The 17321-nt window shown below is 46.6% G+C and overlaps 1 long non-coding RNA gene across 1 annotated transcript; it reads left to right on the top strand.

Moving 5' to 3' along the window:
* Positions 1–8480: 8480 nt before the first annotated feature.
* On the top strand, positions 8481–13663 carry LOC111544669. The gene is made up of 3 exons (XR_002732240.1): positions 8481–8660; positions 9223–9337; positions 12433–13663. It is a non-coding gene; the product is annotated as an uncharacterized LOC111544669 (long non-coding RNA).
* The last annotated feature ends 3658 nt before the right edge of the window (positions 13664–17321 follow it).

The raw sequence follows: 17321 nt of genomic DNA, 5'->3' as shown, positions 1-17321 counted from the left end.
TAAACAGCACATCACCCAGTGTTTCCAGGAAGGGCCCCGGGGGGTTGCTGGTTCCCTGGTTATTGTGGCTCGCCGTTAGCCCCCTTCTCTCAGTAGGAGGATGAGACACCTTTACCTGTTGCCACTAAACCCCAGAGCCTTCCTGATGGAGAAGCTGTCTCCTGCACTCAAAGCTGGAGGTGGGCACATTGAGGGGACAGGAGTGGATTTGGCAGTTGTCTCACTGAAGCAGTTCCCAGGGGCAGCACGATTCTGGAAGCTGGCCTCGCTCCTCCCAGTGCCACGAGAAAGGCCACTACCAGGCTCAATGAAGAGACTTGTGGAGCAGCCCTGCATGGCCCGAACCAGAAACAAACCTCTGCGGCTTGGGAGCCACTGGGATTGGGGGATTCTTTCTTACTGCAGCCTGTTAGTGAAACCTGGCTCCCATTGGCATCTTGCCCCCAAATCCTCCTTTGGGGACTTCAAGTCTAAAAATCCTCTTGAGCAGGAACTTGGGGCCTGTGTGGATCCAGGCACCGGAGGTTTTCACAAGAGGAGCAGTGGCGAGAACAGATCCAGACCATGACACCTGTGCTCCTTACTGAGATGGGGTTAGTATCAATAAGGAGGTGCCCAGTGCACATTTCTAGTCTGAAATATTTATGGATTGGCACATACCCTAGAAAGAAGCTGTCACAATCGGCGGCATGTGCTGGAATGCTGGCAGGACAGAATGATCAGAAACCAAGCTTAGAAACAACCCTTTTCACTGGCTTTCTTCCTGGTGAGTTCTTGGGGCTAGTCCAACCCTACAGCTCTCAGCTTCAACACTGGCATGCCTCGTCCCTCCCTGCAATAACAGACAGACCCGATCCCTGCAAGATGGCCAGGACGCTCTCACCAGTCATCTCAGGCCATTCTCCCTCCAACCCCGGCAGGTTGGTAGGACAGATCTCACCCTTGTTTTACACACGAGGGGCTGGAGCTGGGGGAGTTTAAGTGGCCTCTTTCTTCCAGGTGACAATGAAACTCTGATGATTACAAATCCCACATTATGGACAATATATCTGTGTCTTTCAATGTGCATTTTGCAGAAAACTACTTATGTGGATTATAAAAGATGTTCTCTAAATACAGGACGTATGCTTAAAAATATGGGGAATGCTGGGCTACATGAACCTGATGCTGTCACCCCAGGGAGTCTCGGAGCTTTGCCACGCCATGGTGCACTGTGGATCTCCAGGCAGCAGCAGTGATCCTGTCACTGGTTGAATTGGGGTCTCAACTCTGCCCTCCCGTACAGTCGTGCCCTGTCTTGGTGTGGTGGTTGATGTATACTTCTTCCGCTTGAGTTGGAAGTGGCCACGTAACTTGCTTCAGCTGATGAAATATTCTAGGACATGACCAAGCAGGATCTGAAACATGTGGTGTGATCGGCTTTGCCATCTTTCACCATAAGAAAAGATACCTGGGTCAGGCGCAGTGGCTCATGCTTGTAATCCTAGCATTTTGGAAGGCCGAGGCGGGCGGATCACCTGAGGTTGGGAGTTCGAGACCAGCCTGACCAACATGGATAAACCCTGTCTCTACGAATAAAACAAAATTAGCTGGGTGTGGTGGTGCATGCCTATAATCCCAGCTAGTTGGGAAGCTGAGGCAGGAGAATCACTTGAACCTCGTAGCCAGAGGTTGCAGTAAGCCAAGATCACACCATTGCACTCCAGCCTGGGCAACAAGAGCGAAACTCTGTCTCAAAAAAAAAAAAAAAAAAGATACCCGAGTAGCGACTGATCCAAGCAGGATGAAAAGCACACAGGTAAGATGGGGACCCCACCAGCTTGGCACCCAGCCCAGCTAAGACCAGTCTGGACAGGCCAAACTCCTGCTGGCCTGTGGTCACTTGGGCAGCAGATATCACGGAACTTGAGTGCCAGGTTGTTCTTCCAGACAGCACTCTTGTGGCTGTAGCTGACATACTGTGCTGTTTTTTTACTCGTTTTTGACCACAGAACCCTTTGTCTATTGAGTAGCTGCAGAACACACTTGGGGTATATCCAGAAATCTGTCCTAAGACTCTGCCAGAAAGCATGTTCACAGCACGGCCAAGGCATTTACCGTGAGTGTATGGCCTGGCAGAGGAAGGGAGGGATGCTCACTGTACATTCAAGCCTCTAGCTTGATTATTTCTTAAAAATCCACCTCTGCAAATTTCATTGAAAAGGAGACAGGGTTAGACCAGAGCCATTGAGCACACTTTCCCTGCCTGAGCACAATGTGTGCATTCTTGTTGTGTGATGTCATGATCTGTAGAAGAAAGAGGTGGGCAATGTCCATCAGCTGAGAGGAACCTCTCAGAGTCATGGCTTCTCGGAGCTAAGGTGCATGGCCCTTGCCACAGTGCTTGGGCAGCAATTGGCCAATCCCTTCATCCCTGGGGATCACCACCATGGGTGGTGTGGTCACAGGGTTGGATCTACTGTAATATTAATGGGACTCTGAGGTTGGCCTTATGGTTCTTCTTCTTTGGGACACAAATATGCATTCATGAAATGAGAGCATCTTTTTCTTAGACTCTGCTTTATTTACCATAAGACCCTGTCGAACTGTCACTCAGGGAAAAGAATCTGAGTTATCTCCAGGGCCTTCAGACTTTTGTTCAGAGCCTCAATTTGGAGGAAAAGAGAGAAAGAAGAGCAGTTTCCAGTGTGGTGCATCTGCAGTTCCATGGGGGAGAGGCAGCCGGTTTGTTCTAAATGGGACCTGTTGGGTGCAGGGTGGAACATTCTGGTGGGTTCTCAATTTGCTGCATCCCATGGTGTGGATCCCTGAGGGTGAAGTGTCCATGGGTACTGCTGCATGTAATGGGAACATGGGGATGTGCCATCTTCTGCTACCTCTCCCAGGTGGTCTCTCATCTCTTCCTGATGGAAAACGGCCATGGGATGTGTCTTCATGACACTGGGATGGCCACCCAGAAGCAGGTCACTAGGAATGGCAGTGCCTCTGAATCCTGGTGCAACTGGACCAGATAGTCAGCATCTCCTAAATGTGTGGGAAAGTCCCCATCCCAAGAACAGATCAAGAAAGTCTTTTCTGACTTTTGCCATGGTAAGAAATCATGAAAGAAGCACGCCCCGATAACTCAAAGCAGGTGAAGTGTGACCTATCTGAAATTTGTAATCCTTCAACTTTATTAATCCCCTGGCATTTTCTTTCCTTCCGGCTTAGAGAGAGGTCGTTTTTCAACCTTTCCAAGCACCACTGGACTTGCGGTGTCCCCAGGCTTTGGGATTAGAAGATGCAGGAGGAAGGGAAATGCCATCTCTGGTTTTTGGCCCCAGCTCTTAAAGAGGCAGCAAGGGTTGACGTCCACCTCCAGGGCACTGATGTTTCTCGTTATTTCTATCCAGTGGCAGTGTAGGATGTTGGAACGAGGACAGGGAGTACTGAATCCCTTGTCCTGAAAAAATTCTGTAAGATAGGAGCAGCCAGTGACTTCCCTGTGTCCTTATCCCCTCTGTACACAGGACAAAACAGGCCTAGGAGGGCAAGAGAGTGCTGAAAAGAGCCTGGGTGGGCAGAGCATTCCACAGAACCAAGGGAACACTCTTTGTGCACAAAAAAATCTCTGTAACATTTCCTTGCTGCTCTTTCGCCCCCTTCAAAATGAATTTGTCCTGTTTTAGGAAAAGGCACTTAAGGTAAGTCTAACTTTTTCTTGATTTATTTCCTAGGTAGGATCTGAAATAAATGAAAACAGGTGCGTTGTTTGCCAACTCCTAGATAGCAGTTCTTGAAGCTTGAGAGACCTAAATTGAGGAAAATCAAAGATGCGGAGCAGTTAAATGCCCGGCCCTTGCTAGTCAGAGGGGAGAACATGGACAGATAGACAAGCCAGAGGCCAGCAAGGATAGCCTGGGGGACATAGCCAGCTCTCCCCTGCATTTTTTCCATTTGTGGTAAAATACACATAACACTTACCATCTGAACCACTTTTTCTTTTCTTTTTCTTTTTCTTTTTTTTTTTTTTTGTTTTTAGACAGAGTCTCACTCTGTCACCCAGGCTGGAGTGCAGTGGCGCCATCTTGGCTCACTGCAACCTCCACCTCCCAGGTTCAAGTGATTCTCCTGCCTCAGTCTCCCAAGTAGTTGGGATTACAAGCGCCTACCACCACACCCAGCTAATTTTTGTATTTTTTAGTAAAGATGGGTTTTCACCATGTTGGCCAGGCTGGTCTTGAACTCCTGACGTCAGGTGATCTGCCCGCCTCGACATCCCAAAGTGCTGGGATTACATGCGTGAGCCATCGCGCCCGGCCCTGTTTTATTTTTTGAAAGGGAGTCTTGCTGCAGTGTCCAGGCTGGAGTGTAATGGTGCAATCTTGGCTCACTGCAACCTCTGTTTCCCAGGTTCAAGTGATTCTCCCACCTCAACCTCCCGAGTAGCTGGGATTACAGGGCACTCCACCATGTCTGGCTAATTTGTGTATTTTTGGTAGAGACAGGGTTTCATCATATTGGCCAGACTGGTCTCGAACTCCTGATCTCAAGTGATTTGCCTGCGTCAACCTCCCAAAGTGCTGGGATTGCAGGCGTGAGCCACCGTGCCCGGCCCCTGAACCACTTTACATGTACAATTCAGGGGAATTAAACACAAATGATGTTGTGCAACCGTCACCACCATCCATCTCCAACTTCCTGTATCCTACGAAATCAAAACCCTGTCCCCTTAAATGCTCACTCCACAAAGCCCTTCCCCCAGTCCCTCACACCCACCATTCTACTATCTGTCTCTATGAATGTTATGACCCTAGAGAGCTCCTATAAGTGGAATCCTACAGTCTCTGTCCTTTTGTGATTTATCTCAAGGTTTATCCATGTTGCGGCAGGTGCCAGGGCTTCCATTTTAAGGCTGAGTAATTTTCTGCGGTGTGGATGGACCATGTTTCGCTTATTCATTCATCTTTCTCAGAGGACACTTGGGCTGCTTCCTCCTTTTGGTTCTTGTGGGTAACACTGCTGTGAACACGGGTGTGCAGGCAGCTCTTCAAGACTCTGCTTTCCATTCTTTTGGTATACACCCCGAAGTGGGATTACTGGGTTATCGGGTAATTCTACCTTTAATTTTTTGAGGAGCTGTCATACTATTTTCCATAGCCCCTGGACCATTTTACAATTCTCACCAACAGCACATAGAGTTCTGATTTCTCTACATCCTCACCAGCACCTGTTATTACCTGTTTTTTTTTTTTCCCCATAGTAGCCACCCTCTTCCCTCTGCATTTGTAAATAAAGTTTTATTGGGACACACTGGGACACAACCACACCCATTCATGTACATATTGCCTATGACTGCTTTCCCGCTATAGTGGCAGAGCTGTGTCATTGTACAAGACAACTTGGCCCACAAAGCCTAAAATACTGATCTGCTTGTCCTCTACAGAATAAGTCTACCAGCCCCTGACACATACACACATATTCCTAAGTAGAATTCCTGGATTTGCAGTGGCTTCTAAGATCTCCCAGGGTAACTGAGAGTCATGTGAAGAAACTGTGCTTGATTAAACTATGTCACATTGTATATATACATCAAAATCTAGCATTGAGTCTCATAAATATACACATTTATGATCTGTCAATCAAAACTATTGTTAATACTAATTTAAAAAGAAGAAAAAGCAAGTCAGCTGTCAAAACTTTTCACCATCAGTCTCCTGGGCCGATGACATGGCTGACCTATAAACGAATGAGCACGTCTTAGCAGGGGCTGTAGTTTCCCCACCCTATGGCCTCAATCCATCCTAGTCTCCCACAGCTGTGGACAGTTTCCAGAGAGCTCAGCATGAGGGGTCACTATAATCCCATCAACCCATGGGCACAGGAGGCAGTGATGTACACCTCCCACATCTACAAGACCATCCCCAGCAGGCTCCCTCCTCATGGCTGTGGTTTCCCAGAGGACCTTCATCAGGAGTGAGGCCCGGAGGCCCACAGCAGGAACCCATTGCTTAGCACACTTTGGTTTCCCTCCTCCCTGTCTCTTCATTTTTCTATTGCCCACTGTGATTCCTGGGTCACCTGACAGGTAAACTACCTGCACCCAAGTCCTGTCTTTGGGGTGGCCCTTGGGATAACCAGTCTAAGAAGCTAGTACTTATGAGGCACTTACTCCATGCTAGGTTCTGGGCTAATTGCTTCCATGTAAATAATATGTGTGGCATTTTTCCACATAAGCACCTTCACCCTGAAAACATTTCTCCTGGGCAGGCAGTGATAGCAGTGGGGGCAGAGGCAGGTTTCCTGAAGCCTGAAACTTGTTTAATTTTGAATGCTCTCTTTAAGACAAATTATTCTGGGACACTCGTATTTGTTTAGAGTGGGAAAATACATTTGAAAAATTAAAAATTTTAAAAAGCTGGTAAGTGCCACCAACAAACAAATAAAAACTATATTAATAAAGTTGTTTTATTTAACCACCTGACACAGCTCTGGCCTGGTGCCCCACATTATAGCATGGGATGAGCTGGCCCAGTAGGTGATTAGAAAGTTTGGGGGGGGTCATTCTTCCATGGGTACCCTAGCTGTTATGGGCTGAGTTATGTCACCCCAAAATTCACATGTTGAAGTCCTACCGCTCAGTATCTGGGAATGTGACTGCATTTGGAGATAGGATTTTTAAAGAGGTGAATAATTAGGGTGGGCCTTCATCCAGTAGGACTGGTTTACTAATAAGAAGAGGTCAGAACACAGACACACACAGAGGAATGACCATGTGAGAACACAGGGAGAAGACGGCATATACAAGCCAAGAGACCTCAAAGGAAGCCAACTGTATTAGTCCATTCTTGCATTGCTCTAAAGAAGTACCTGAGACTGGGTGGTTTATAAAGAAAAGAGGTTTAATTGGCTCATGGTTCTGTAGGCTGTACAGGAAGCATGCCTGGGGAGACCTCAGGAAACTCACAATCATGGCAGAAGGCAAAGGAGAAGCAGGCATGTCTTACATGGACAGAGCAGGAGGAAGAGAAAGAAGAGGGAGGTGCCACACACTTTTAAACAACCAGATCTCATGAGACTTCTATCATGAGAACAGCACTAGGGGGATGGTGCTAAACCATTAGAAACCACCCGTATAATCCAATCACCTCTCACCTGACCCCACCTCCAACCCGGGGGATTACAATTCAACATGAGATTTGGATGGGGACTGATATGATTTGGCTCTGTGTCCCCACCCAAATCTCATGTCAAACTGTAATCTCCACATGTTAGGGGAGGGACCTGGTGGGATGTGATTGGATCATTGGGGCATATTTCCCACATGCCATTCTCATGATAGTGAGTGAGTTCTCATGAGTCCTGGTAGTTTAAAAGTGTGGCACTTCCCCCTTTTCTCTCTCTCTCCTGCTACCATGTAAGACGTGCCTTGTTTCCCCTTCATGTTCCACCATGATTATTAGTTTCCTGAGGCATCCCCAGCCATGCAGAACTGTGAGTCCATTAAACCTCTTTTCTTTCTAAATTACCCAGCCTGAAGTAATTCTTTATAGCAGTGTAAAAATGGACTAATACAGGGACATAGATCCAAACCATATCACCAACCCTGCCAACACCTTGAGCTTGGACTTCCAGCCTCCAGAACTGTGATACAGTAAGTTTCCATTGTTTAAGCTGCCCAGTCTGTGGTACTTCCTTCTGGCAGACCTTGGAAGCTCATACACCAGCAATAATTAGTCATATGGAGAAGTGGCTGTGATTGCAGGATCCATCCCATTGACTCAAACTAAAGATATTTCCAACTCAAATTCCTCTTGGCTGGATCCCCAGCACCCATGGCCACTCCACCAATACCTGACCCAAGGGTCAAAGGTCTGTGTGACACAGACTCTAGTGGAAGGAGATGGCTATGAGGAATCCTGAAGTTTCATTATTGTTGGTTTCCTGGTGAGTTCTCCAGCCATCCCAGCCCAGAGACCACCTTGGCTTCCATGTTTTCATGAAGTCTTGGTACCTTGACCTCATGAAAAGTTCCAATGTGGATAACTGTAGGACTGTCTGCGGTCTTGGTGAGGCATTTGGTCAGACACTAGACATAACACAGCTGTGCTCCTCAACTCTGCTGATGTCATCCTATCCCTAACTAGCTCTGGCCACCCACTTGCTCAAAAACCTCCAGGGTTCTTCTAGAGTCCTCAGTCTTTTCTGATACTCACACAATTTATGGGATACCTAAAACATGATGGATGTTACAAAAGCTATGGTAGAATTATAGAAATATAGTCACTGTAAGATCTACAAAATGAAGGAAAAGGCAAAAGAATGGTTTTAAAAGATGGAGTGAAAGAGGTGAGAAATCCCAGAGCATAGGAAGAAGATTATTGTAATAACCACAGCCTACACATTTGCATTCTACAAAGCACTTTCATAGGCTGAGGGTGTAAACAGATTTCAAAAAGCTTTGCTTAAACTCATCAGGCCTGGGAGCACTGTTAGAATATCCCCATCGTGTAATCATCTGTTTTGCAGCTCAGAGAGATCAGGTAACTGCTCACCATAGAGAAGCTCCTCAAGAGACCAAGCCTGGATATAAATGTTGGCCTTCTCACTCCAAATCTTCTTCCTGCATTCCCACAGCAGGCTCAGCGAGGCATCATGGGACAGAAGAGTAAACAGGAAAGGTAGGTGGGACCAATAGTGGGTGGAGAGCTGACTCCTAGGCAGATACCACTGGAGCACTGAGGTGGGGAGGCACATTGGACGGGAGCTGAAGCCCAGGGGATTGATCACGTCAGGGACTCATTAGGGAGCCATTTGTCAAATAGTGTTTGGATTGAGGAATTCAGCATTGCTCAGTTGGCCCTCCACGTCTGCTGCCTGAGCACTGAGTTCGCCTATGACCCTCCCTGGGTAATATCAGGCCCCTGGGAGCTGGTCACCATCAAATCCAGACTTCTCCCTGGACCGCTCTGCTGGGCTCAGGAACTGCAATGCTCTCAATGGTTCACTGGAGATGTCCACAGGGTGACTCACAGACCCTACGACTCAACACCTCACCACGTCCAAAATGGAAGTCAACTTCCCCCAGCCCCCGTGGGTGCCACCACCTTCTCCTTTGTCAGTGGGGGTCCCTGTTGGAGAATGACACCTTTATGCAACCCAAGTCATAAGGGTGGTGCCCTGATCCTTATAAGAAGAGACATCAAAGAGTTTCTCTCTCTCTCTCTGTATTCTTGCACCAAGGAAAGGCCATGTGACGTCACAGTGAGAGAGCACAGACCCACAAGCCAGGAAGAGAGCTGTGACCAAAAACTAACCATGCTGGCACCTTAATCTCAGACTTCCAGCCTCCAGAACTGTGAGAAAAAAAGTTTCTGTTGTTTATGCCGCCTAGTCTGTGGTCTTTTGTTATGGCAGCCTGAGCCTACTAAGACACCTGGGTTATGAACATCTTCCATTCCCACGTTCATGGTGGTGTCTCTTACATGATTATTTTTATAACATAATCGTACAAGAAATCTTCTATTCAAAAGTAGCCAAATATATCAACCTTCTCTTTTATGGTTTGTTTTTTGAATCTTGTTTAAAAATCCTTTCCTATATGATGTCCTGTGAATCATCTCCCCTGTTTTCTTTGGAAAGATATTGCACTACTGGCTTTTTATATTCAGGTGTTTAATCCATCCAAAATGTATTTTGCATACATGACATAGAGGAGCACTTCTTCTCCAAGCCCAGCAGTTCTGCCCATTGCAGAGAGCTCCATGTGGGTGATCCTGGCAGCCTCTCTCCAGCCTCTTTCCTTCACCCCAGGGAAGTCGAAGCGCTCCTTGGGTTGGCAAACCTGAGAGACAGCCTTGGTTCAGCAACTTATTTTTGGCTCCCATGAGCTAGTTCCCTGCACACTCTGTGCTCCTCCTGGATGGATGCATCCTTTATAGAAAGGAGGCCCTGCCCTGTCTGAGTTTCCTGGGACTGGATGGAAGATCTGGCCATTTCTCAGGGGCAGTTAGCAGAACTCGTCACTATGCCGACCCCCGTTCTCCATCTCAGCCCCATCAACAACAGAGGTGAAGCTGTAGACTTCTACAACACCTTGGTCCTAGAGTTTATGTTTCCATGTGTTCAGAAGCCAGCGGAGAAAAGGGTGCTGTGTAATCTGTGCCCTCAAAGATCCCAACAGGAAGGGGTGTGGTGGTAACATGTCCATCTAATTTCATCAAGCGGAGATCGTTCTTACCCTTCTGGTCTGAAACTGTAGCCGTTCAACGGGTTCACCTTGCCCGCTGCCCAGACAGAGCCAATTTATTAAGACAGGGGAAGTGCAATGGAGAAAGAATAATTCACGCAGAGCCGGCTATGTGGGAGACCAGAGTTTTACTGTTACTCAAATCAGTCTCCAAAACATGGAGGGATCAGAGTTTTTATAGATAATTTGGCAGGTAGGGTCTGGGAAGTGAGTTTTTCTAACTGTTTTCTGTTCCTAGGTGGGATGGCAGAACTGGTTGAGCCAGATGACTGGTCTGGGTTGTGTCAGCTGATCCACCCAGCGCAGGGTCTGCAGAATATCTCAGGCACTGATCTTAGGCTTTACAATAGTGATGTTATCCACAGGAAGCAATCTGGGGAAGGTTCAGACTCTTGGAGCCAGAGGCTACGTGACCCCTAAACTGTAATTTCTAATCTTGTAGCTAATGTGTTAGTTCTGCAAAGGCAGACTGGTCCCCAGGCAAGAAGGGAGTCTTTTCCGGAAAAGGGTTATTATCAATTTTGTTTCAGAGTCAAACTATCAACCGAATTCCTTCCCGAAGTTAGTTCAGCGTACACCCAGGAATGAACAAGGGCAGCTTAAAGGTTAGAAGCAAGATGGAGTCGGTTAGGTCTGATTTCTTTCACTGTCATAATTTCCTGAGTTATAATTTTGCAAAGGCAGTTTTAAAATGGTGCCTCTGTCCTAGACCGGTTTCCCACATGGAGGTAGATTTGTGTCTGGTGCTATCTTTGGTGCCGGAGGTCTATTTTTCTCTTGTATTTCAATCACTGGAGCTTCTGTCTCAGCGTGTAGTAAGGAACATCCCGACCTTTCGTTTTTCTTCCCCTTTAAAATACTCTTGACTCTTCCCAAGTTTTTATTCTTTCATACAAGTTTCATAGGTTTGTTAAATTTTATGAAAATTTTTATTGAGGTTTTTATGGAAATTGCATTGACTTTATAGATTAATTTGGAAAGGATTGGCAATTTCTATGACATTATATCTTTTTTCTCCATTTAGATTTGCTTTCATTTTCTTTTACCAACCAAAGTTTGTCGTCTCTGTGAACACCTTGCACTTCTTTTGTGGGTTTATTTTCAGTAACTTGTACTCGTTTTCCAATTGTAAATGGTATTTTTAAAGTAATATTTTTTGTTATTGGTTGCTGTGAAACTACAGGCATGTTGCCAGTTTTGGGGTTTTGCACCTCATAACCAGAAGCTGTGCAGAGCTCTATTATTTATACTGAGTTGATCTCTGTTCTCTTGGGTCTTGTGTGCTGTCAGTCATAACAGCTACGAATAATGATGGTTTTGTGTCTTCCTTTTAAACCCTTGTAACGTTTATTTCTGTTTTTCTTGACTTCCTGTGCTGGTCAGGACCTCCAGCACAAAGCTGAATACAAATGCACCTCCTTTTCCTGTTTCTGATTTTGAAGGGGATTGCTGCTGGCATGTTTCCGTAAAATGTAATATTTGCCACATGTGTTCTGATAAATATATTTGATCACTGTGGCTTTCATGAACCACAGCAAAAGAAAAAAAAAAAAAAAACAAAAAACAAAAAAACAAAAACAAAAACACAAAGCAAAACAACCTTTTGACTCCATGATTAGTGCCCATGTACATGCGTAAACAGACGTACACCTGAAACAGACACTACCCCAGATGTTACTTATCCTGCCTGCATGACACTTGCTCTGGCAGTTTATTCTATTCTATTCTATTCTTTCCCTTACATGAAATATGCTAAATTCTATTATTTTTTACATCAAAAATGATTATAAACCTAAAATGCATAGCAACTCATAACTTGAAAATAATGACAATAGCCACAATAGCATTGCTTTAGCAGGTTAGGAAGATGAGGAGATTTCTTCCACTTGTAGGAAATTTATTTCCTATTGTTTTTAATCCCGTATTGGCTTGTTACGAAGCATGAGAGGAAGAGGTGGGTTAAGGATGGCTCCAGGGATCTGGTCTTGGGTCTCTGGAAAGGTGGTACTGTCCTCTCCTGAGACGGGCACTAGGAGGGAGATGCCAGGCATGCGAAGTGTCCGTCAGCCCTCCAGGTGGAGGTGGGAGTGGGCAGTTGTGTGCAGGAGCCTCGCATGAGGGGAGAGGCCCAGGCTGGACACAGGTCCTGTTCTGTCACTTCCTGTGACTTTCATTGTTTTAATCACACTTGTGTTTTCTTGCAGGGCCCCAAGCTCATGCACGCTCCGACCCTCTTGTGTGCTTTACCCACTCATGGGAGAATGGGTTCTCACATATCTCAGGAAGGTTAAGTGGAGACTCATCTTCGTCATGGGTTTGGACTCCCTTGTGAGACTCCACGGACGTATGGGGAGGGCTCCTCCAGAGAGGGTATGGATTTGCTGCTGTCAAAGGGAGGCACCCCTGGACCACATTGACAATGTGAGCCAGAACTGCAGACCTGCACGAGGCACAGCTCCAAGCTGTTTGTTATTGGGGCAGATTTTTATTTTTTCATCCTGAACCCAGGTAGAGGTGTCTGCACTTCCTCATCTCTCCACATACAGGTGGCGCCTACAGCATCTCTAAGGCTGCCACAACTGAGGCTGCACTTTAATCAGGCGTCTTGCCTCTGGCTCCCCAGTTGCCTGGATTCATTTGCTGTTGACACTTCGGTGTTAAAGCTCAAGCTGTTGTTTACAAACACACCTGCCCACTTCATCTGCCCACTTGACCTGCACACTTCACCTCCTCACTTCACCTGCCTATCTCACCTGTACATCTCGCCTACCCACCTCACCTGACCACTTTACCTGCCCAAATCACCTCCCCATCTCCCCTGTACATCTCACCTGTCCTCCTCACCTGCTCATTTCACTGGCATACTTCAGCTCCCCAGCTCACCTGCCCACCTCACCTGCCCACCTCACCTGCCCACCTCACTTGCCCACCTCACCTGCCTACTTCACCTTGGAGCAGCAGCCTTGGCTCAGGGCTCCTCATATTTGCTTTCAAGTCTCTCTTTATGCTTGAGACCAGAGGGTGTCCTTTCCTCCTTGGGCGTTCATATATGCACCTAAAATAGGCTTTTGTTATCTTTCATCCAGCATATCTGGGGATAAGTTTGAGGTCTTTGGTCTGCCATCTTGCCAGAACCACAAGTCCTCCAGATTAATCTGTAACACAAATATGACTGCATCATTCCCCTGCTTAAACTTTTCTGGATTTACCCCTTCCCCTCAGGATAAAGTTGTTACCACTTTTTGGCCACATGACTTGTGCTGCTCCCAACGCTGGATGGCTGTGAATTTGAATCTGGACCCTGCTGCTGGCTCCTCAGCCTCAAATTTTCCCCTGTCTCTGAGCTGCATTCACAGAGAATCTCTCCCAATGGCTTTTAGAATGATGCATAGCATTCCGGACCCAGTGTTTTAATAGATTCCAGTCATGGGTGTAAGAAAGCACACATTCAGAAACTGAATGTTCAAACTGAATAATGAAATATCAATAAGCTTATGAACAATAAATATTTTCTACTGTAGAATTCAAGGACTCATGTTTTTGTCATATGCTTTTCTTCAATCACGGCATATTTTAGTTGCGTTTCTCATGGGACTAGTATGAGCCCAGCCACCTCACAGCCAATGTCACTATATGATGGGGATGTGTGTGTCCATAGCAATAGTGAGGGTTCTAAAGCTGTCCCATGAGATCGCCTTCCTCTGCTCATCCAAACACTGACCTAGGGGCTGCTGGGAAGGGGTTTGACAGCCATCGTTAAGGTGACTCATCAGCTTACCTTAAAACAGGGAGATGCCCTGGATTATCTGGGTGGGCTCAGTGCAACCACACAAGCCCCTAAAAACAGAAGAGCAGTTCACAGAGATGTGGCAGAAGAGCTACCAGAGAAAGCTGAAGTGTGAGAGGGATTTGACCTCCTGCTGCTGGAGGGGCTACGTGGAAGGCACGAGAAGGTGTTTTTCCTGAGAAGGGATTCCCCGATGACAGCCAGCAAGGAAATGAGACCTCAGGGAGTGGAAACAGCAGGGTACTACCTTTGACTGACAACCTGAGGGACCTTGGACACGGTATCTTGCCCAGAGCCTCCAGAAGGTTGGAGCCCAGCCCAGCAGACACCTTGACTTTAGCCCATGGCCCTGCTGAGCCCCCATGTGCCCGGACTTTTGACCCATGGAATAAGACAGAAGTGGGTGCTAGTACAAGCCATTAAGGGGGTGGCACTTTGTTAGAGCAGCAATAAGAAAACCAGGACATATATGGGCATGCTGGAATGATCTCTCATTTGTTTTTTGTTTGTTTGTTTGTTTTGAGATGGAGTCTCGTTCTGTCACCCAGGCTGGAGTGCAGTGGCATGATCTCAGCTGACAGCAACCTCTGCCTCCAGGGATCAAGCACTTCTCCTGCCTCAGCCTCCCGAGTAGCTGGGATTATAGGTGCACGCCACCACACCTGGCTAATTTTTGTATTTTTAGTAGAGACAGGGTTTCACCACGTTGGCCAGGCTGCTCTCGAGCTCCTGACCTCATGATCCATCCACCTTGGCCTTACAAAGTGCTGGGATTACAGGCGTGAGCCACCGTGCCCGGCCTGGAATTATCTCTTATAAGTTATGTGTTGTACGTCATATGCTGCTAGTGGAATGTGTATTCTATAGGATATAGCATTTATCATACACCAAATGATTTGCACACACATACATTTGTGCTGCTCAGATGCTATCTCAGCCATCTGCTTCCCTTCTCCTTCTTTCCTATCATCTTGGTTTGGTGGAGGGAGGTGGGATGTGCAGTGAGGAAGCACAGCTGCAGGGTACACCTTGGGTTCATGTGTGGTGCATAAGATAACTTCATCCACAAAACCTTTTCGAATAACACAAACAAACAGATGACAACGAGAAGGCGATCGAGTGTATAGGTTTCCCTCCTGCCTTTTTTTGTGAGATGGTTTGCAGGCGTTGGGTTAGGAAATGAAATGCTGCACGTCTTTTGCCTGCTGAGTTGTAGGGAGAAAACCTCATTTACTATAAGACTAAGAATTAATTAGAGGCTCACAATTAGATATTAAACCACTAACAAATTAAATGTAAATGATGAGGTCTATTATTAATAAAGAGGAATCCAGGATAGTATAAAATAAGTGGTTATATTAGAATTCTTTTTTTTTCCCCTGAAAGGTCCCCGCTTTCTGACAGCACTAGAATGTTGGTAGCACATTCCATAAACGAGCTGCTTTTCACTCCTAGGACCGTGACATTGGTGTCTCTCCTGCTGCCAAGGGCGCGCTCTGATTTCTTCCTTAGCTTGGCCAGCTCCTCTGCATCCTTTAAGACTCTGTCCAGATTGCCCCTCCTCCAGGAAGTCTGTTCTACTTGCTCTTGTGGCACTGAGACTTCTCCTGCAACGGTGCCACGGTCTCCTCTGCTTCCTCTACTACACCAGCGGCTGCTGGAGGCAGGGGCAATTTTACATGTTTACAATATACCTTTATCGTATTGATCTGAGTCTCTCCAGAGCCTGATGCTGGGAAGCAGCGTGTAGCCTGAACGACCAGCCCTCTCATTGCACACTAATGACATGAATATGTAATTGATTATCTCCACCAGGCCTGTGGAGAGTGAAGAGGGTGCATGAGTAACCTCAGTGGGACTGCAGGCCTGCCCTGAGACCATCCTGCTGGCTGGCAGGAATCAGGTCTTGGATGGAGGTCAACTGGTCATTTTAGCCATTTCAAAAAGATGACAATGGGATATTCATCGATCATGGTTATACCTTTGGTGAAACTTTCCACACTCATCGGATTGGAAATACACGGTGCTGGCTGACGGAGTAGGAACATCACCATCTTGGGCAAGCCCCTCGTTCTTAAGTTCACCTTAATAAAAAAACTGCCTGCCTCCAAAGGGCATCAGCCTAATGGCTAAGGTCAGCAGGACCATAAACCACAAATGACATCTCCAGCCAGAAACATTCCAAGCTCCTCCCCAACGAGAGACACGCTAGCGCCAAAATAAACCCCACTCCGGGCAGGAAAGATGTGGCCCCACAATAACCTCCCCTCCTCCCAGAGAGATTCCAATCCCGCCATAAACTTCTCCACACACGCAAACATTCAAAGCTTGTGATAAGCCTCCTCACCCTAAAACCAATATATACTCTTAGTCCGTAAGAGAAAGCACTCCTGACCGCAATGGGCCAGGAGCACCTGTCAGGCTTTACTTAAAGAAAACCTGTCTTTAACTGTGTTTCTTTCCTCTGTCTTTTACCCTTACATTAGTATGTTGTTGGTTCAGATTTGCCGCGATCCACTGGCTGCTCGCAGCTCAGCATCCTGTCAACCCGTAGATCACAGGTTGGTGGATCATCGCTCATGGGCCAAATCCATTCATCATCTGGCCTTCCTGCCCATTTTTGTAAATAAAGTTTTGTTGGAACACAGTCCTGTTCACTGGTTTACATACCATCTACGCTGCTTTCAAACCACTGTGGTAGTGAGGTTGTGGCAGGAAAAAAAATCTTGGGACCCCAAAATCCCTAAGCTAAAGGGAAAAGTCAAGCTGGGAACTGCTCATGACAAACCTGCATCCCATTCAGTTCAAAGTCATCCCTCTGCTCACTGAGATAAATGCATATTTGATTGTCTCTTTTGGAAAGACTAATTAGAGACTCCGAACAATGCAACCATTTGTCTCTTATCTACCTGTGACCTGGAAGCCCCTCCCTCATTTAGAGCTGTCCTGCCTTTCTGGACCAAACCAATGTTCTTCTTAGGTATATTGATTGATATCTCACATCTCCCTAAAATGTGTAAAATCAAACTGTGCCTCAGCCACCTTGGGCACATGTCGCCAGGACCTCCTGAGGCTGTGTCATGAGTGTCTGTCCTTAACTTTGGCAAAATAAACTTCCTAAATTGACTGAGGCCTGTCTCAGATATTTGGGGTTCACAAGGTTTTGTGACAGGGACCTGCATGGTGACAAAAACAGAAAACATTTACTAAGTGGCCCTTTACAGGAAGAGGTTGCAGACTCTGTTATAGATGCCACAAACTTCCGGAAGCACAAAAACAGTTGTTTTTCTATATTTCTAGCCTAGA

This window comes from Piliocolobus tephrosceles, chromosome 1 (assembly GCF_002776525.5).
Source record: "Piliocolobus tephrosceles isolate RC106 chromosome 1, ASM277652v3, whole genome shotgun sequence".
Classification (NCBI taxonomy): domain Eukaryota; kingdom Metazoa; phylum Chordata; class Mammalia; order Primates; family Cercopithecidae; genus Piliocolobus; species Piliocolobus tephrosceles.
Note: the sequence above shows the minus strand (reverse complement) of the source record. Positions and strands in the feature narration are given on the sequence as shown.